The sequence below is a fragment of the Pezoporus flaviventris genome, unplaced genomic scaffold (assembly GCF_033815535.1).
Source record: "Pezoporus flaviventris isolate CSIRO_AGI_PZ_B2104156 unplaced genomic scaffold, CSIRO_AGI_Pfla_v1 ptg000023l, whole genome shotgun sequence".
NCBI classification, from domain to species: domain Eukaryota; kingdom Metazoa; phylum Chordata; class Aves; order Psittaciformes; family Psittacidae; genus Pezoporus; species Pezoporus flaviventris.
In genome coordinates this window covers 17,773,114-17,795,387 of record NW_026892571.1, presented here as the reverse complement: position 1 = coordinate 17,795,387, position 22,274 = coordinate 17,773,114, and the positions used below count along the sequence as shown (strand labels likewise).

Sequence of the window (22,274 nt, the reverse complement as noted above, 5' to 3'; positions counted from 1 at the left end):
GCATACCAGAGGGGCTGTAAGGAGATCCCATTGCCCCCCTCCTCAGCTTCCCACCTGCCACAGTCCTAAAGCCACTGGGATTTGAGGTCATTATGCCATGAACTTCCATTGGGTCATTTCTGGAGCAAAGCACGACCAATTCAGCAGCACTTACTCATTTAACAAAAGTGGGATTTCAATTTTTTTCCATTTTATGCCTTTTTTTTCTTTATGAGCACAAGACATGCAGACGATGTAATGAATTTTTGATGATTCCATTCAAATACTGCATAATTACCCAGCTACATGCTTGTCATGGCTGCGTTTGATCCCTTTTAAGTTGTTGACGATCTCAGATACACAGAGCACTGCTGCAGCCACACACCACCAAGCAGAGGGATTGCCAGTCTCATAGCACAGCACGTTATGATTCCAGTGTCATTCAGGAAGGCATGGACTAAATTTAAGCTTGTTTAGTGAGGTTGCCTTGAGGAAAGACCAGCTGAAGTACCCATCGGGTTCAGTGATCTCAGCTCCCAGCAGCTGGAGCATTCAAAGGGAAGTGCAAAGCATCATTATGGGCTAGATGTTGAAGTTGGTTGGCTTTCAACGCACTTTGCTAAGCACAGTGATGGGTAAACAGAATTGTCTGTGATGAAAAAACTAGTGCTTTATTAGTGAAGTGGTGCAGTGCAGCTGGGAATTAGAGGATGCTCCAGAGAAAGCTTTCCTCTTAGTCCACTTACTGTAATTTAGGAAGAGCCAAGGCCTTTATCCTAAATAGACTGATTGAAGGCATGTGCTGTTACTTATTACTATTGAGATGCCTTTAAGGACCATCAGGGAACACAGGCAAGGAAAACACCCTCTCCATTTTCAGACGTGGCTCTCCAAAATGCATTAGGAGACAATTTGACCCAATACACCAACAATTACCCTTTTTATTTCAAAGTAGGCATTCATTTGAGCAAAAGAGCTAATTTGACCTTCTTTCTGGTCAGTGGAAAATCCAATGCGAGATTGTAGTAACATGGGGATCAGAGGCTCAGCTCCTTAACATGGAGGCCACCATTCTCCCAACACCTTAGCTCCACAGCATGTTCAGAAGTGCCCTTGCATTTTCAATGGCTTTTGGCTTTGTTCTGGCTTGCTGCATGGTCAAGAGCACGTGCTGCAGCCAGTCCAGCTTAGATGCCAGCTAATAATCCATACAGTATCAACAAAAGAGCATAATAATCTACCTGGTTTTTACCTGGGAGCGTATTTTGTATGCGTTTTTACTTGTAATTATTACCTGAGTAGTACCTTTGCTTCACCGTTGACTGGAGCAACACTTGCAGAGATTCATTATCTCTGAGCCTTCTTCTCACGAGCAAATACAGGCTGCTCAAGGGATTCAGAAGTGGCTGGGGCAGGAGGTGATGATGGAAGGCAAAAGCACACTCTCATAACCCTCATTTCCTTAAAAGGAACAGGCCTGCAAAGAAAAAAAAAGGATTAGAGCATAAAATGCATCAAGAACATCACAATAGCAGCTATCTGAATGTGCAGGACATCATCCACAGCCTCCTTTTCCCTTAAGTAAAGAAAGTGTCAGATAATGGCCAAATCAATCAGTCGGCATTATCAGCCACGGCTGCTGCCCATGCCTGCGAAGCGCAGCACAAGCTGTGCTCCGAGCCTTGGGAAGCACTCCCAGATCCAGGCTGTTCTGCACGAGGCATGCCGAGATCTGGATATCATCTTTCGCTTTTTAATTAAAATGTATTTTTCACTCCCGATCCACAGAAGGAAAAACAACATAAAAGTAATTGAGACTTCACGTTTCACGTGTCAAATCGTGATAGCTTTTCTTCTTCACTGGCATGCCAAAGAAGTACTTATAACAAGATTCACCATCAAAAGCAAGCACCGTCCTTTCCAAGGATGACGGAATCAGGCTTAGATAAAATAGGAACCAGCTCATGCTCAAAATGAATCCCGGCGTCAGGCTGCTGCACCTTTGCAAAGTCCTTCATCTCTCTCAAACCTGCCATACTTCATTACAGTAGATGGGGAAAGGCACCAGCCTCTCCAGGCATGTCACAAAAATTACCTACTAAAGCAGACAGTATTCAGGAATTAATGCCTCGAGTACCTGCGAGCAGCACTGGCTCATATATTGCAGGCTGTAATTTCAAGGTCTCATTCATCCCTCCCTGGTATCAAGTGTTTTCTTGTAGCCTTTTTGCAGTGCGCTTTTATTTCTACGGGTTTCCCTGCCACTAACACACCATTAAAAGGAGGAACATGAAAAGCAAACGAAGAGAAGAAAATAAAGCATTTCCTGCACTCGGAAGGCACTGCAGGTTGGAAGGGATATGAAACCATGGGACATGTCCCCAGTGATGGGGAGCTGCGAGTCCCTGATGGCAATGGGACCGCTCCTGCAGCATGGAAGGGTTGTGGTCCTCAGAGCAATGGACTTGATGGGGACCTGGCCAGAAAACAGGGTTTATATTTCGCTTTTATACACACAGATAGACAATGTGTGTGTGTGTGTTCAACAGGAGTGTTTGTCTTTATAGGGACGTTTAACAACCTTATTAGTGCTTGGGAGTGGTAATTCTGCTGCCCTGGGATGATCTTATCTCTTAAACCAGGTGCTGTGAGCGTGCTTGCCTCTGCCATGATGCCTCATGGGCTACAGTGGTAATTCACCACTGTATTTTATGCAGGCTTAGAAAATATGGGACTGAATGGTGCAGAACTGATGAGTAGTGAGATCTGGATCCCGGGATCGGTGCTGAGGAATGCCGAATTCACCCATCACCTCAGCTAGTGGAGCACTTTCAAGTCCAAACAATTAATTTTCTGGAGATTTCCTATACCTTCCTGAAGATGAGAGCACAAGCACAAGCTCCCAGCACCAACCCGATTTCCTCTCCATGGTAGCTTTTCAATTAGCCTGGGTAGAACAGATACAGAAAATACAGCACTTATATCAATGTCTATGCCTTCCTCAAGGAAATAGCTGGTTTCAAGGCTGGATAAATACTAAAGGAGTGTTATTGTACTGCATCTAAGACATTAGAAACCCTTTCAATTACTGTCATTTAATCTCCTTATTATTTTCATCTGTTAGTTCCACCTCATTTTGGATCCATTCTTTTATTTCCACATTAAATCTGTTTAGCTGGGAGCCATGATCTGATCCTGCCCAAGGTCCGTGGGTAGCTGGGATGCTGGACACACAAGGAAAGCGATTAGAAACCCCGCACTTAGCACACTCTGCCTCATATCTATGGGAAGGTTGTTACAGTAAATGCAAAACCAATGTGGCCTGACACTGGTGGAAGTTAGAAGAAGAGGAGACATAAAACGCATGAGTTATTTTTCACATTAGGTAGCAAACTGAGTTCTCCTTTAACCACTTGATTACCTTTGGCTGACAGGAAAACACATTGCTATGAAAATTAGTATTATCTTTATTATGGATGTGTCCCTGAAGATGCTGATGCACTGACATATATCCACGTACGGGGCCCGGAAGCCATGAAATAATTCTACCTTGCGAGCAGATGCAAAGGTTTTGTACCATCACCAAGGATTTATTATGGAGCTTAACGGTCATTACTTAACATCATGTGCTCTCTTTAGATATTCTCTATCACTATACCCATTTTCAGCTTTCAGACTTATTATCTTCTGTATATGAACAAAGAATATAAAAGGGTGACAGGTAGTGGAAATATAAACCAGCCCTAACTGGCCACAGACAAGGCAAGCTCAGCTCAAATGGAGCAGGCTCCGCATGATGCGTATTGAGGATATGGCACAGTTTTAGTGCAGTGCCCAAGGGAAGGACAACCTGATGCTTAAAACAAAGCAGGACCTCTGTGCTGGCTCCTTCAGATACCTACATGCTGTTTCCAGCACCTCAGCTCTCCAGCCATGAAACAAGGACAATATTGGTGCTGTGCTGCCGAGACCAAGCTCAGGGCCTCTGGGAGCTGCTTTTTTTGCTCAAGTGGACATTACTGATGTCATTGAGGCAAAGCGTCCATGTTTTCACATCCTGGTTCTGGAGCACACCTGAACACAAACACCGCACCTCTCCCCTTTCCTGGGGGCTCCATACTCCAGAGCTGATGCTGCCCAACAGGAGTGGGAGGTGAGAACGCACCCAGTTCCTTATTGCTGCAGAGATTGCAGGGCCCTCTGCCGAGAGCTGTGCACAGCAGAGGAAACAGCAGGGTGCAGGATGTCTGCCCTGAACAGGCTGTCTGCTCCAGCACCAAGGTAAAGAAATGGTCAGAACCATCACCAGTGACACCTGCCAGCTCTGTACATAGAATAAATCATCAATATTTCAGAGGAGCAAAGTCTCGCAGTGCAGCCCCCTGCGCATACACACGATTCCCTCTTCCAGTATTTGCTTTTCCTGCATCACCTCCATCCATCCACTCTGCAGTTAGCTCTAGATGCTTTGCTGTCCCTTCGATTTCAGAATTTATATGTCATTTCTGTTGCTTTTAGACACATGAACGGAAACTTTAAATATTCCAAATTCAGCAGGACAGCCAGTGAAAGGACATGGAACTGTTGGAACAAGTCCAGAGGAGGCCACGAGGATGATCAGGGATTGGAGCACCTCCTGTATGAAGATAGGCTGAGAAAGTTGGGGCTGCTCAGCCTGGAGAAGAGAAGGCTGCATGGAGACCTCATAGCAGCCTTCCAGTATCTGAAAGGGGCCTATAGGGATGCTGGGGAGGGACTCTTCATTAGGGACTGTAGTAACAGGACAAGGGGTAATGGGTTAAAACTGAAACAGGGGAAGTTTAGATTGGATCTAAGGAGGAAATTCTTTCCTGTTAGGGTGGTGAGGCACTGGAATGGGTTGCCCAAGGAGGTCGTGAATGCTCCATCCCTGACAGTGTTCAAGGCCAGGTTGGACAGAGCCTTGGGTGAGATGGTTTAGTGTGAGGTGTCCCTGCCCATGGCAGGAGGGTTGGAACTGGATGATCTTCAGGTCCTTTCCAACCCTAACTATTCTATGATTCTATGTATTTGGGGTTGTCTGTCCATTTGGTGGCATGCTCCCAAATTCACCAGGGCCATAACTCATGAAATTCAACAGGAATCATGCAGACAGATGTCCAAAACTTTCAATATGGAAAAGCACCGAAACAACTACGAGGAGCCTTTGACTTCCTCTGCCCAAGTAACGTAGCTCAAAAGCTACTGACTGGCTCCTTGCGATTAAAATGCCGCAGCACATCGATATTTGAGCACTTGGATCGCTTTCAGTTCCACCCACTTAGTTTCCTCCTCAAAATTAAATCCTTATATTGAGGCCATGCCCTAAGAGAAACTTGCATTAGGCTGTAATCATGGTGGTGTTAAAGCCTGCTTTCAGAAGCGCAGACTTCCCAGCACTGGGGAACATGCAGCCTGATTTACACTGCACTGAAAACAGGGACTCAGAATTGAGATATTTGACAAAAACCAAGTGTTTGTGGGGAGATATTCACTGAGCTGATCATAGAGGCCACTAACCCCGGACGCACAGGCTCTGCTGCCAGTGATGCATCCCTACAGCCACATCAAGTCATGTTGAAGCCACCGGCAGCAGCCGGGTGGGTAGGATGAGCAGTGCAAATCCAAGTGCAAAATCAGGAGCTGTGATTGCTGATGGCAGTTTTCACCCACAGCCCATTATTATCGGGTTAAAGAATATCAAATACAATGTATTTCACACATTGAAGCATGTAAGCCTGTGCTGTCGCTATAATCCCACTGCAATTTAAAAGTCAAATGTGTGGAAATGCTGCTTCGAAAACACTGCGAGCATCACAGTGACCAACTAGGAAATGAGAGGAACAGTGTGGGACCCCCATCAAACACTGGGTGTCAGATACATCCTTCTCTTTTCAGAAAGCAGGCACTACCTTTGATTTCCCATCACCAAGCTGGAGTGATGATCCTTATGCATTTTAATTTTACTAAGTCTTATGTTTTAATGAACTTCCAGGCCCTGCTCCAGATGGACTCAAACCTTTCCATAGGGAAGTTTGTTCACAAAGAGCAGCCAGATGGAAAACGGCTTTGAGATTTGGGGCAGCAGAAATAAAGCCCCCCTGTGAATTCTGTATAATATCACAATGAGTGCTAAAACACAGAGAAGAGCTGTTGGACAGAGAGCCCTCCACTGTTCTGCTGCAGGCATCTCCATTTCACATGGGGTCTTCCTCTACCTTTTGGAGGCAGTCTGACAGAGCTTCAAGCTAGCACCAAGAGAGCTGTTCAGTCGATGTGAGAAAATACACAGGAATTGAATATAGCAGATGTCGTTTCACTGGGAAAAAGTTGAATATAAAAGATGCATTATTATTTATAGGCTGATTTTCCTTTTTTTCTGCTGGCCATTTCACTTCCTGAATAAAATAACATTTTACTTTCTTAGCTACATACACACAAATGGCATTTTCCTGTTAATACTGAGAAGCCCGTATGTGAGGATGCATGCAGGGTTACAAGGCTTCCTTCCCCAGATGAATTCATTCAGTACAGTTTTGCTCTAAACAGGTTCAGACCTGGTCTCCATAGTACTGAGCATCTCCGTGTCTGCAGGGAAAAGTCTTTTGCTCCACAAAAGGCTTTGAAATTCACTTTGCAAGGACCATTTCACCAAGGGGTGTCTGCAGGTGCAGGAAGGTGGGGTAAGAGCTTTGTGAAGAAGCAGACCCCATCATCACCTAAACCCATCTTGCTCTCTGAACCCCAACACTGTGCTCACCTGTAAAACAACCTGGGTTCATTGGGAATCCAGGTGAACCTTGCTGAGAAACACAGAGGTGATGATGTTATCAACCAAAAAGGAATTCCCAGCGTGCCAACCCTCAAGGGAAGGCAAAGTACCACAGAGAAACCACAAAGCCCAGAACCAAGTACCTGGAATCCCAACTACAGCTGGGGGTGCCCAAAGATGATCTTGGATCATTTACGGTCATATATTGTGCTAAAGGAGTGTATCTGCTGAGGAGCCTCAAAACAACACAGATCACCAAGCCCCTGTTGCAAGGCCCCGTTTTGGAGACAGCCTGTGGGTTAACAAAGAGACTTGCAGCCCTTTGCAATCAAATACAGCATCATCCCCACCACGCTTTGACCCATGCCTTTTCTGTGCTACCTAAACTCATCTTAAATCGCACCTTGAATCACATCACCGTCTGCTGATGCAGTATCAGCCCAAGAGTCCTTGCATTAACTTTCCTCTAAAAAACACATTATTGGGAACAGGATATCTCCTCCTTTTGGAATTCATAATAAGCTTTGAATTTGACTCTGCTATGGAAAGGCACATGCAGTCTGTTACCTGTGGTGGTGTTTCCCTATTGCTTGTCAGATCCCTGTGAGCATGGACTTTGGTCCATAGTTATCACCAGGCACTGGTGTGCCAATGAGCTGCTTGCTCCCCTGTCTCTGCCAGGCATGCTCCTCTCTGAAACCCACAGTGACAGTCGCAGCTGGAGTTCAGGCTGTGACAGTGAGTTCTCCCACTGTGACCTGGGTCACTGTTGAGCCTCATGCATTAGAACTGAAATAAAAAGAGGGGAAAAAAACCCAGAGACTAATCTGAAATAAAAGCACAACTAAATGGTGTGTGAAAACTAAATTGCCATCTCACAGCTTAGTGCCCAGCCCAGAGCTGGGTGTTATCAGCACTTAGGATACAACAAGCCATTGACTCATCAGTGGCATGACAGTTAACTGCTCTGCTGACAACCATAAATCTATTCCAGCACTACTGTTTATTATTAATTAGGAGAAGGGGGGAGCTGCATCCGTAGCACAAACCAGTGGCTAACGTGAAAGGTTTTATCTGGCTTGAAAAATCACCCATTTAAATCATGCATCAAGGTCATAACACACACAGGCAGCTTCATTCACCGTGGCATCTCGATGGAGGCTGTGCCAGTTGGGAGCTTCCATGCCATGCCATTATTTCCCACCCATCAGAGAAGCAAATAAACTTTTGATTCATAATAGGAACACACTGGAAGCAAGCTGAAAATCTGCTCTGAACAGCTCTAATTAAAGGTATTAGGAGTTCAGGTACAAGCTTGCAGAGGGATAACAATATAAATCTACTCAGCGTCTACAGGAGTATTTATCACTACCCCCCACTGCTGGTACCCGTGTATGTGTTCCATCAATATTCAGTATCGCCTCCACTTTACCCGGGGTCTGTGCAATATGCTAAATTAGCTTTTTTCTATTACCATATCAAAGGTATGTTTGAAATTGAGCATCACTGTAATTTAGCTGAAATTACAGGCAGGCCGGCTCTGTCTTGATCAGTTTGCAAAACCCTCCACGTTAATCAAATAAAAGACACTGCAGATGAACAACTCAGCAAGGCAGGCAGAAAGCTGGCTGCCCTGGGGAAAGTCCTCACATGCTCTAACACTGGAGATGCAGAGATGTCTATCTGCTGCTGCAGATGGCTCTGGCCATGCTAGCACCTCGCCCACTATCCCCATCCCCTTTCCCCAGTCTCACACCCACCATCACCAATAACATCATCACCAAAGCAGCACTCAGTTGCTAAAGGCTGCTCACAGTTCCTCCCACACGCTTGCCTGATTTAAAACACCATTATTTCCCCTAGATCATGCAGCAATTGATGTTTCCAGGTATCTGTCAACAGCTAAAGACGGGTGGCATGGTGCAGGTGGTTTAAGACATGCAGCAGGACTGGTTAGCTCAAGCTCACACACCAGCATCCCCAGCAGCAGGGATGCAGAAAGCCGGTGGGAGGCGCTTCCATGCATCCTGCTCAACTCAAGCAGCATCTATCCTGGAAGGATAAGGTACAGATAGATGGACCCATTGCCCTTCCTGGCCCTGGTGGGTGTTTGGCTCCTGGTTCAGTTCTTTGCTAGGAACATGAGCTCTTGCCTTTGTCTTCTCCAGCACCTCCACCCTTTGCTGCCTGCCTCCTGCTTTGCCTCAGACATTAATTGTTCAGTAGCAATTTCTCTTTTTTCCCCGAGGTGACTGACTTTTGCTCAAGATCTTTCTGCTTTTGACAATCCTTAAATTATGTCCTTAAAATAAACCTCACAATCAGCAATATATAAATTATAATTTCCTTCTCCACATGCTTCAACTATTATCTTAATCAAGCAATCGCGTCACTTCACATATAGTCCCTCATTACCCAAGTCGTGCCCTGTTTGTATTATATCATCCTTATCTGATGGCGCACCAAATCATCTGGCAAATCCTCAAAGTTCCTTAAATGTCTTCCAGTCCTTTGGCACTGCAAGAATGGATTTCTATGCAGAGCAATGCCCATTAAGGGATCTCCAGGCGATGAGGTGGCTTTCTTTACATGTCCACCACATTATCTGACTTTGGAAGTGAGAACAGAAGGAAAGCATCACTCTGCTAAATACTGGGTGACCTTGGGTACCACTTCACCTCTAAAAGAAAACTCTCTAGAGTCAGGTCTTTGCTGGGATCACTTACACAAGTGAAGCTGGCAACATTTGGACTGATGTTGGAGACATTTTAAAGCAAGTATAAACCCTCCATTGGGTGGCCATGCATTTGCCTGGGACATGGTCCTGCAGCTCAGAAGTACCCTGAGCACCAGGCACAGAATACATCCCTGGCAGTGCTCAAAGCCAGGTTGGACGGGCCTTGGAGCAAGCTGCTCTAGTGGAAGGTATCCCTGCCCGTGGCAGGGGTTGGAGCTGGAGGAGCTTTAAGGTCCCTTCCAACACAAACCAGGCTGGGATTCTATAATGCAGACTCCTGCTTCTGTGGCCACATCCTGTGATGCTTTTCCACACAAGCACTGCTCAGAAAGCACATTTCTCACATGGAAACACCCCATTTGTATGCTCAGAGCCAGCCTGGCCGCTCGCCCAGCACCCGGCCTCCCTTAATCCATTATTAATGAGCTAAATCAGTCTCCCGTTTTCAGGCGGCTAATTTGTTCCCACAATCATGATTCCAAATATCACACGAATAATTTAGCAAGTTATTTTAACTGTGGTTAGATAAGCCTGTTAGCCATCATAAATTTAAATAAATTACCCTTTTCTCACCCATGGAGGTGCAAAGGCAGAGCACTCTGTCAGGTGAGATACACATCCCTGCATCTTAGGTAACACAAATGGTACCTAGCAACTCAAACCTGCATGGAAGCGTGCCCTAAAGAGCCCTTCTCTGATCGGCAGCAGGAAAAAGGGGAGCCAATCCCAGCCACCAGCCCTGCTGCCATGCCAGGGTGCATCTCAGACATGTGCAGCCATGAGATTTCAGTGTCACAAATGTCCCAAGGTGAATGATGAGCAGATTTGAGTTTGAGACCCCAAAGACGGAGAGGCTTGGCTTGGTCCTGTCCCTCAGGAGCCATCGGTTCTTGCCCAGACACCCGATTTCCTTTACAGAAGCCAAACACCTTCTTCTCTCACTTGCTCCACTCCTTTGAAAGAGCAATTCTACAGTAACTCAGGTGTATGGAGCCCTGAGGCTCCTCACTGCAAGATCCCATTCGATGCTTCAAGATTCTCCCTTCTGCATCCTTGCTCAGCAGCAGGTGTGCCCTGGGGCTGCGAAAGGAAAGGTAGGGCCAGGCAGTCTTTTACCACTGTCACCACTTGCTTTGACCACAGGGACTTGCCTTGCTCTAGGTAAGATGAGCAGCTCGGTGTGACCCCACATTCCTATGAGGCTCAGCCTCCCCTCATCAGACAACCAACAGAAGAGGATGCAATACTGCAAAAACCCACCCCAGAGCACAAACAGCCCATGTGAAGGAGCTGTTGTAAGCACTGGTTCTCACAAAGGTAACCCCAGTGCAGCAGTCCACACATGCAAATCACGTCTGGCTCTCAACCCACTGTGACAGACCCACCCATGTGCTGACACACAGAGCTTTGCTGACAAGCCACGAGGCTGCTGTCTTCACCACAGCAGGATGGCAGTAAACAGTGGTAAATAATATATAGGGAATCTAATTTTAGAAGGCAGAGAAATGGCAATAATAGTTCTGGTTTAAATTGCTGGTAAGAGGTTTTTTTTCCCCAAGGATTGTAACTGGAGGTGCAAATATTTAACTGAGTATTAACAAATAGACTGAGGGTTTACCAGTAACATTGTGAGGAATATGAAACCTTGGAGTTTCTGGGACTGAAACACTGTGAGGGATTAGGATCAGACAGTGAGAGGCAGAATCAGATTATCTCACATCTGCCTATGCTGGGGCTCTTACAGCATCTGGTGTCCATCACCATGTGAAACACAGGCATGAGACTCAGCAAGGGCTGGAGTGGAGTCACGCAGGCAATTCTTAACAGCCTTGCCTCTGCATGGATGCCACTACCCGTGGGTGAAAGATGTGCAGCTCCTCAATATCACAGATCTAAAGAAGCAGCTTTAAATTAGACTGGTGCAAGTACAGAAGGAGCTGACTTTCAAATACTGCTTAGGAAGCATAGGGAATAAAAAGGCATTTTTCAGTCTAGTTGTCCAATTTCTTGTTCTTTTAAAGCAACAAAGGATACGAAACCCCTGTGAAAGGGAGACAGCCCGTGGGCTGGGATTATTCTGATTTCTGAAGCAAACACCGGATGTCAACTGCCTCGTATCCGTTGGCTACACAGACAGATTCGATAACCTGGAAAATGATGGGCTTTTCCCTTCACGTCCATTGCTGCACACAGCACGTGGCACCGGGGCACTGGCATCAATCACAGCAGTGATTTTCTTCAGCAGCTCTTCCCAAGTGGGCAGTACCAGGTCTGCTTTCCCAGCGAGGGGCATTGCTGGGGGCAATGTGCTGCAGCTCCAAGTGCGGAATCAGGGCAGTGGGGGACCCCCCCGGTGCTAGGAGATCCCCATCAATGGAAATAAAAGCCAACAGCACACCTAACCTAGCTGGGAAAAACACATATACCTCTGTAATAACAGGAGATGTGCAAGGGATTGACTCAGCCGCAGCCATCCTGCAGACAGAGGGGCATACGCACACTTTCCAATCCTTCTTGGTAGCTCTCATTTCCCCAGCCCATCATTTTTGTCCTTTGAATGCCATTTTCCTGCCCCTGTTCCTCGCTACCTTCCAGCTCCTGCCTTTGTCATTCTCTCCTCACTCGGGTCTGTCCTTCCCTAAATTCTCCTGCTTGTTCTCCCACCCCTTTCTCATCCATAAACTTCTGTCTCAAGATACTTTAGCTCCCTTCATCTGCCCCAGGAGAGCTGAGAAGTCGGACATCGTTGTTGACCTTGTCCTCCATTTCAGCACCCAGTTTACTCTTCCACCGTACCCATCCCTACTCACAGCTGTGTTTAATATTGCTGAGCCCTCTTGTCTTCATTCAGCTTTGGTACTGGATCCAAATCTTTCCTTTCACTCCCTGCACAGAGAGAGCCTCTCGGATCTAAACTGAACCTCAGACCCTGCCAGGCTATTGCAAGACTCAGTTAATAAATATTAGTGAAAGGCAGAGATCCCTGGATGAAAACTGCAGTGGAGCTGGAGGCTGCCACGTCTCACTGACTTCTTATTATCTTATAAGGGCTTCACTGGACTGCATGAATAGTGCATGAATCTGAAGAGCTTGCTGTCATCCTCACCTTCAGCTTGAAAACGTGGCTCATAGGAACGCAGACCTGCAGGATCCCTTGGCTGAGGATGGACTACACGCCTGGGAATGGACTCCATCCACTGGGAGGGAGCTGGGCTCTCACATCCCTCTGGAGTTTAGGGCAATGCAGATAAATCGCATTTAACTAAGAGGGAAACCCTTCCTGAAGTTAAGGTCAACGTAATGTAGTGCAGAAGATGGACTGCGCAGGTAAAGCAGGGATGGTCACACACAAGGTTGTGGGAGAGAAAGGATGCTTCTTTCTAGAGGGTACTTCGGTAAATAGCAAGGCAGCCGCATCCAACATCTCCAATCACCCCAGCACCCATAAAGGATGTCATTTACCTTCCAAGTAAGAAAGAAAGGCTCCCAGGTACCAGAGGAAAGCACCGAGGTTGGGGTTTTCCTCTCCTAGGAAACTAGGATCGGATGGGATCTGATGGCAACTGCTGCTGCAATTGGTGGTGCATCACTGAGCAATGAAGGGTTACTGCTTTACAGGGCTTTCCAACCGCTCCTCTAATCAGTGCAAGGTAACTCACTTGGTTGTAAGCACTTCATTATGGTATTCTAAAGGAAAACCATATCTCTTTGTTTAGCTCAGCAGCGTGAAAGTTCATACAGCTGAAACGTGGGAACATCTCTCACCAGGAGAGATAGTAGCAATATAGAGAGATACTTATACAATATAGAGAGATTTATAAATGTGAATCACCATTGGTATTTAATTTATAAGGATAATAGTACTGATATCAGCTAATTTGCTAAGAAACACTTTGTTATTGCAACGTTTGCATGGAGAGGGTGAGGAGACCCATAGGTCAGTCATTTAACCTCACCTTTCCCACCAGCTCCAGCATAGCTCTAGGACCCAAACTCACACCTACCCACACTCAGTACCTGGTGTCTTTTACATCTAAAGCCCAACTAGCTGGAGGATGCAGCTGACCCAAGCAAGGATGCTGGGATGCTGGGCAGTGTGTGGAAAGAACCCAGTCACAGGTTTTTGCTTTGGCTGCTCTTGGCACTGGGCATTTTCTCACCTGTAATTGTGTATTTCATTGTGTTAGAGATGCTTTGCTACCTATACCTAAATACAGCCTGATTCCTGCCCCCTTCTGTTCTCAGTCAGTGATCTGTGAAGACAGGCAAGACCTTAGAAACCATCATGAAAATGCCAGCAGGTTCCAGGGATGGAGCCTGTAATTCTTGGGCATCCCTTATCGCAGCCTCTTGATGCACTTAACCTAACTAGCTCATGCCGTGGCTCTAGAGTGCTACTGTGGAAGCAAAACTGTCTGCAATGTCAGGCTGATGGTCCCTGAGGCTCAGACAGTGCCAGGGACTCCAATGTCCAATGTGACTCCAACCAGCAAGAAGGCAATAAAAGCAATGGCTTGACTTGCCTGAAGAGCAGCAAAGTGCAAGACCTGGAAGAAGAGTTAGTGGAGGCCTAATAAATGGAAGTGGGTCCAGGGATCTCCAATGTACCACATACCTGCCACTCCCAAACCCGTGCCCCTGCAGCTGCAGGGCTGCCCAAACCACAGTTCATCTCCTGCTGCTTCCTACTAAAGCACACAGCAGGAGATGAAGGCAAACACCAGCAGCACAGGCTGAGAGCCTGGGGTGGGTTTGTGGCACTGACATCTCGGTTTGGGCTCAGAGGGGAGCCGAGCACAAAGTGCAGGTGGAGGAGGAGGTGTTCCCTCCTCACCAGCATTCAATCCATCTCTCTTTGTGACTGTTGCACTGCCAGCCAGAAATAGGTGTGTATCACAAAGCCCTTTCAGGTGCTAGCAACTCGAGCATCACAGGGCTGGTCTTGGTTAAAAGACTTTTGATGTTGCCCTCCCTCAGTTCACTGCCTGCTCCAGCTCAGCCTTGGGTTTGTTTGGGCACTAATTCCAGCTCCACATTGCAGGGCAAAGCTTTAGCATTTTAAGAAATCCAGGGGCTGCTTGGCCCGACTGCAATCTGTGACGTACAGGCGTCCGTGAACTTCACGTTAGCAACAAGGATGAAACTTGACATTAGCAACAAGGAAAACTCTCCTTTTCCTCCAAGACCACAAGTTCTTATGACCCAGCACATCTACTGCATGTCAGCAGCACAGGGCCAACAGCACATGGAGGAGCTGCTCTTCCAGCTGGCAGAGAGCACCAGCCCCAAGGAAAGCATCCCCCTATGGCACTCACCATCCTGCTCCAGAGCCAGACAGAGCCCTCGAGTCCACCATAGTGACTTCGCATCGACTCTGGCACATGCAGGATGAACTTGATGCAGTTTCCTTCCCCAGCTGACATTGAAATAACTTTGCAGCAAGCAAACACACAGACAGCCCGTGCTCCAGTTACCTCCCCCGAAACAGAAAGACTGTGCAAAGCACTTTTCTCCATCCAAACATATCCCGGAGATGCAGTAAGCATCTTTGCTTCCTAATTGAAAACATACATCACTTACTTAAGTGATACTAAATCAGGCACAAACACCACTGGCAATGTAAGCATTAATAACCAGTTCCCTGCTCCAGGAGACAATAGGTCCTCTGCCAGCATAAACCTCACAGCTTCCCGTGAAGCCAGCCCCAGCCCGGCTCCTGCCATCTTGTCCCACATCACTGCTGCATCAGTCCCACAGACAAGTCTTTGCTTCAGTTGTCACATGCATTTCATGCTAAAGGGTTTAGCCTGCCCAAGGGGAGACTGAGATGAGCTCTTAGGCAGAAGCTCTTCCCTGGGAGGGTGCTGAGGCGCTGGCACAGGGTGCCCAGAGAAGCTGTGGCTGCCCCATCCCTGGCAGTGCTCAAGGCCAGGTTGGACACAGGGGCTTGGAGCAAGCTGCTCTAGTGGAAGGTGTCCTGCCCGTGGCAGGGGTTGGGGCTGGAGGAGCTTTAAGGTCCCTTCCAACCCAACCCAAAGTTTTTGCATCACTATCTCCATTAATTTGGCTTCTTCTAGCCCAGCACAAAACGGAGCCCTGCACATGATTCTGAACATAGCTGAACTTACATGCAGCAAGTAATTAACTTCAAAGAGGCCTGATCCCTGCCTGGCCAGCTCAGACCCTGGCTGATGCTGCCAGAAGAGCTGCCAATGGCACATGGAGAGATAACATCATTGAGGTCTCTCCTCTCTCCCTGTTAAGATCTGCTAATAAAGATGCCTGTTTACTTTACCTGTCCTGTGTGGCTCTCCTCTGCTCCAGCCCCATGTCAGTAATAGTAATAGTTATTATGAGTAATCTCTGCCAATTAACTGATTTACAAGACTATTCAAATGCCATTCTGTGCTGTAATGTAATTTGCTCATTCCCAAGCCTATCCAACTGTCCTGCCCTTATAGCCAAGGAAAATTTCATCACTGCTTCAGAAACAGGTGGATTTTCCCTTACTTTGATTTCCATTTCCCATTCAGCTATTAGAAGAAACCCATTCATCAAAGCTATAGGTTTTCCCTCTGAAAACCTTCAGCATTTAAAAGCTTTTGACTGAAATATAACGTATTAATGGGAGCCGTGACTGCACAGCCCTCTGCTGACCTTCCATAGGCTGAAATTGCTTATTTTGCTAAATTTATTTGCTATCCATTTATCAATCTAAGTCTCAGGTGGTTTTAAAGGTCATAAACCAAACAGCCACTGAAATATGATTAAAGAATATGGAAATAAATTACAAACTCCTAATGTTATCCCTTCCTGTGTCACGGTGACAGGCGCTCGCATGAAGTATGAGAACTTGTTTAACATCTTACACGCGTGGGGATTCATCTGCCTCTGGAGGGTTGCTCAAGCTCTGTTAATTCACAGCGTGCTGCTTTGTGCCTACTGAAAGGAGGATTATAGGAGGTAAACTGTGGGTCAGAAGCAGGCTAACAAAAGGGTTTAACTTTCCTTAGGGGGAAAAGTCTCTCCTTGGTGACCGACAGCGTTTATTAACAGGGGTTAGCATTGTGCTGAGAAGTTACTTCCCATTGAACAAGCAGTGCAGTTGTTACCATGCACAGAGCCCAGACCACCTCCAAAATAACAAATGGAGCATTAAACTGCCTTAATGCTGCAGGATTAGCACTGAACCCACTGAAGATTATAGGCAAAATGAGGAAATCTTTATACTCATCGCCTGGAGGGCAGAAGTAAAGGTGAATTTAACATGATGCTTTGATGCAGGTAAAGCAAGCCTGGTTACTGTAAATACCAGGGTTGGAAACAATTCAGTGGCCAACACCAGGGAGGAGGATTTTGTGCACAGCTGAAGGAAGCAGCATCATCCAATTGCCCCATATGAGCTGCTCAAGGAGCACCAGAGGCAGCATCAGGCCTTAGCCAGCACTTATATGGGAGCAGTTAGCACAGAGCAGTGTTCACGCTCTCTTCTCCAGCTGCCATCCATCGGCTGCTCCCACCACCAGCCATGGAACCTAGAAGGCAGCAACAGGGATTTGTGTCCAGGTCCTGCCCTGGCACAGGATAGGGCTTCTTCAGAGTGAGCCAGACCAAGGAAGTCCTCAGACCCACACACAGACAAAGATCTCCCTTTCTATGATGTATTACAAATAACCTGCAAATGATACTGGCTGTAAAACCCAGCTGCCTGCTCAGAACCAGGCATCAATTCCTCCACATCACTGGGACAATTTTGGCTTTATTACCAGGAACTTCAGTGCAATGACTGTGCAGTCACTGGTGAATTTTAATTCTTGATGAACCTGTAATGGCTTTGCCCACTGGGCTCTGGTACAAGCACACGCAGACGTCTGCTTCCTGCAAAAATCAAACCTCAGCTTCAGAAACCACCGTTTTCCTCAATATCAAGCGATTTCCCAGGGACCTTTTTTTTCCATGTAACAGAAAAAAAGAACATTTTCTCTCTTTTTAAAGCAGATCTACAAAAGAAAGAGCTCCAGATGTCTCATATCTCTGGCAGGGGTATTGCAGGGAGCGCTCACGACTGATGCAGCCTGAGGTGCAAAGTATGCGCAGCACAGCTCCAGAGCTGTGATCACTTCTCGCTGTTGGGTTTGGTGCCTTTTTTTTCCCTCTAAATTGATTAATGAATTATTAATAAACGAGAGACGAGCACAGCAGAGAGACAACGCTTTATAAAGACCTCTTTAGACGCAACAGGATGGAGATAAAAACAAGCAAGGCAGTAAAAAGGCAAGATGAAAGCAACCAGCAGCCTTCCGAGGGCGTTATCAGTAACAAGGAACCCAACAGATGAACAGGAACACAAGCTACTGCCAGGCACTGCCCTTGCAAGGGTGCTGCAGAGATGGATTGTTGAAAAACGCATATGTATATGTATATACACATATACACACATCAAATACATTACTGCAGCTGGGAATAGAACCTTGCACATCAGACCAGTGATATTACAAACACGCACACACACAGAGCTTTCAGACTGCTTTATCTCTGGTTTTACTCCAAGGCAAAGGATCCAAAGATGCAATACAGTGTGAAAGATGTCTTAGAGCAATCAAGTAAAACAACAGGGCTTGTGACTTGGTCAAAATATCCAGTTCTTCTCCCGCTTTTCATCCAAACAGGCAGCTCTGCATGAGCCAGTGCAGCTCCTGCTCGCCTTCAGAAGCCCAAGCCTTAGGCAAGCATCCCTGCGAGGGGATCCCTTTCCTCTGCTGATGCCCCAGTGCTTAGCAAGGACTTGAGGCAGCATTTCAGCCTCTCCCATTGTCTAAAGCTCTGAAAAGGCTTTTCTTCACCATCTGGTTGCACTGAATTTGTAGGAATATCAATGCTTCAAAGCCTGTACCATTGGAAAACAGGGTTAAAGTGTGTTAACACATCCAGAAGCTGTGAGAAGAAAGGCTACCCCCTCATGCAAGCCTGATAACACAAGTGTCATTGCCAAGCTGAAAGATTAACTTGGTCCACACTGTGACCTGTATCACTGCTGTCAACTTTTGGCCAGTTTTTAATTGCAGGCTCTGCAAATCCCAGCTCTATGGAGGCTATTCTGGGCTTAAGGGATGGGAAAAGGACCAGATGTTGGGCAAGTGATAGCACTGACACAGATCCAGAGGAACGCTGTGGTGGATCAGACCCAATGTCCATAAGATATTACAGCAATTTCTCCAAGTCCGATTAGCAGCTGATGCGGAATGCGCCGAGAGCACCTGCAGCTCCGGGGTTCTCCTATGAGCACTGTTATTACCTACAGAGTGTGACACATTGTCAGCTTCAAATGTATTGCAAAAACCCTATATCTTCAATAAGGATCAAGAGGCCCAATGAATGGGCATGGACAGCGTTCTACATCTATCCATCATAGAGCAGCAATAAGAAATCAGTGCGTCTGAAAGAACACCCAGCCTTTCTGAATGACATGATTACAAAACCATGTCTTGACTGACTCTTTGCCTCAGTGCTTGCATGGGCACACTTGGATCACGGAATTCCCTTTGGATACGTTAACGTGTTCAAAAAAGGATCAATTTTGAAGTTATGAACTGCTCGTGAGTTCACCGGTGTGATTTCCTGCTTGGGAGCCAGTTCCTCTTCCAGACACACTGGGAGCTCATTCTGGCATGTCATTTCTTTCAAGGAAATGAGTTATTTGAGTTTCCCAATGGTGCTGCTGGGGGAACTGCAGCAGAAGGATCATAGTGACTGTAAGGACTGGCCTCTTTCTTAACCCCAGCTCTATCACCAACTATTCCACTGTGGAAGTTGCATATGAGGAAGAAATCAATAGTTTTAAGTTGTTTGAGACCGTTACACACAAGCAGTCAGAAATGAGGGGCTAATTCTGACCTCACAGATGTGTGTGATGGAGACATCCAAAATAAGGGTGTTTTCTTTCTGCTGAGAACCCGTAACACTCATGAGCTGAACTGGACACACATGTGGAGCCTGCTGTGCCTCCAAGTCCTGCTCAGCTTCCCCAAAGTGAAGTAAAAACCCCATAAGCCTCCACTCAAGCAGCCACCTCAGCCTCCTCCTACCATCAAGGGGAAGAAGAGGTGGGCTCCCTCCAAGACACCATCTGATAGCCCATAACAGTCCAGGTTCCTATCCGCTATGATACTGACGAACAGGAGTTAATGGACATCACCACCATGAGCAGAAGGAGACGCAGTTCGCCCCTCCATCATGGACTCTTTGGGCAATAGCTTCCCTCCAGCACCAGAAGCTCCTGTTTGAAGAAGCTGCACCCAAAGCTAGTGGTGTCCAACAGCACTGCCTAACCTGGCTCTTCCCAGCCCAAAGCCTGCGTACATGTAGGTAGCTGGTCCGCAGAGAAACACCCCTCCAAATGCGTGGTTGGGGCTCACCTAAATGGCTGTAGAAACACCCACATGGGTCGTGTTTCTGTTGATTCATGCAAGACTGGAATTACAGGGGTTCGTGAGGCTCCTGACTAAAGCAGCAGATAGGGGGTTTATTTGCTAACGCTTCTTCCAACTGCAGTAGCAGCCATGTCAGCTAAACATACATCTTCAGAAAACACAAGCTGCCAAGACTAAAGTTCTGCCCCACTGCTGGGGTTCCCCAGGCTGCAGGGATCTGATTGCCAAGATCTCGGCAGGAATTGGAAAAAATCAATTATTGATGTTGCAATCCAGTGCTTACAACAAAGCTGTGCCCCTTGCTGGAGACCTGGCAGCGAGAGAACACGCTCAGTGGCTCCATGGAACATCTGGATGGGGAGCGCTGCTCACAGCACCCCGCTTCCAGCATCCGCTGCCCAGCCAGCAGGCACGGGGAGGAAGTGGGCAGATCAGGGGGAGAGTTTCCAAACCACATGCTTGCACTTTGATAACAGTCAGCAGCTTGCAACACATTTGGCTCCCAACCGGATGTATCCCAGTTGTCTCGTTAAACGTTTTGTGTAAGTTTGGAGGCTCAGCTTTAGCTGTGTTACTACTAATTGCCTTCCTCCTCAGCTGCGCAACAACAAACCTCCCTGAAACACAGCGGTCCATTAGCACCAGACAGGGATTAACTAATTAGCCAAGAATAAGATCTTCTGGAGATAGCGCTGCGGAGATAATTAAAACCAAAAAGCTGGGTCCAAGAAGGACAAGCTCTGCGTTAGCCAAGCTCCAGCTTTTGGCTTCGTTATTCCCCAGCCACAGGTTTTCTTTGCCATGCCCCAGGCACAACACATCATTAGAACTGTACATGTGTCTAATTGAGTAACAAGATAATATTTACTCTTATCTTCAGGGGTCAAAAGGAAAACTTACCCCCTTCATTTACCTACTAAGGACTCAGTAACACTGATTAGCTGCTAAGTGCTCACACAGCACAGTAAGATGCAATTTCTGGACCTTTTGGTTAAACCAACAAACTCACTGTGTGCAAACTGGCTGTAAAGGAAAGGAGGAGAGGGGACGGAGGCCTTTACCTGGGAAGACCCCATGCTTTGCCTAACAGTAAATCCACACTTCAGTAACTGAGACAGAGAGGGCTGAGAAGTGGGGAAAAGGAGGGGAAAAGGGATAAAAAAGGTGCAGAAAGTTACAAAGAAAATGAAGGGAAAAGCAGCAGGAGAAGTGTTTAAGCTGCTTCTGAAGCCAACATGTTATGAACATAGGAACCTTTAGCAGGTGTAAGAGCATCAGCTTCCACAGCTGGAGTTTCTACAGCACCGCTCAATATGGGCGGTGTGACAGTGCGAGGCTGCAAGAGCATCTGATGAAAACATTGTTGGTACCAGCAAGGGAGGAACTCCTGTTAGATCCTGGTGCCTAACAAAGCCTCTCCTGAAGCAGGTGGAGGTAACCAGCAACCATCACCCCTGCCTGCAGCAGCACAGCTTTCCAAAGCAAACCAGTCTGTGGTCCTGAGGATCAGAAACTGGAGCTCAGGAAACACGCAAACCCAATGCACATGGACCAAGAAAGGCTTTCCCAGGTAACAGATTATCTTTTTCCATTATGGAAATTACCAGCACATATCCATAAGTTATCAGCACGCATCCACAGACAGGTCTGAGCATCAGGGCTTCCTCAGAGGAATACAATCAGAAAGCCCTCCTGGCTCACATCAAACTCAGCCCTTTGCTGTGTTTGATAATACCTGTTCTTTATGCACAGGCAGGAGAAGGGGAAAGAAAGGTATTATCTCATTACTGACACTGATCACAGTTCAGGCACTAAATCCTGCCTAAGAGAACATGCATCAAAATATTCATAACTTGATTGCATGAGAAGAAACTATTATCAGCCTGCAGCATTGAGAGGCATTGTCCTATGACATTCAGGAGGAGAAGACCACAGCATGCCCTTCAAGTTTTATGATTGAGACCAAAACTTGCCAGCATTTCATTATGATCTTATTAATGTTATGAGATGAAGGGAAGAGCATAGCATAATAGAATTTATCATCATCATCATCATTATTATTTCATCTACGTACCCCAAACAGATCAGCTCTGTTATGACCCAGGGCTTTCACTTTGGCTTTCCTAATCTCACTGCCATTCCACTGGCTTTCAACCCGACTGCCATGGCCATTTCCTCATTTAAAGCTCCCTGCTTTTCATTGGCTTCACTTTTTAAGGCTAGCATTTACTTTTGGTTCCCAGTGGCTACAGGAAAACATCCAAGTGAGTCATTCCCATTGTCTCGCCACAACATGAGGAAGCCCCAAATGATGTGATTTCTTCTTCACTCAGCCTTG

At 46.7% G+C, this 22,274-nt stretch overlaps 1 long non-coding RNA gene across 1 annotated transcript; it reads right to left on the bottom strand.

The window, feature by feature from the left end:
* Positions 1-6,532: 6,532 nt before the first annotated feature.
* Positions 6,533-7,648, bottom strand: LOC133271323 (uncharacterized). Its single transcript, XR_009744086.1, has 4 exons — positions 7,337-7,648; positions 6,913-7,061; positions 6,758-6,800; positions 6,533-6,659 (listed from the first exon to the last, which is right to left on the bottom strand). It is a non-coding gene; the product is annotated as an uncharacterized LOC133271323 (long non-coding RNA).
* Positions 7,649-22,274: the final 14,626 nt, after the last annotated feature.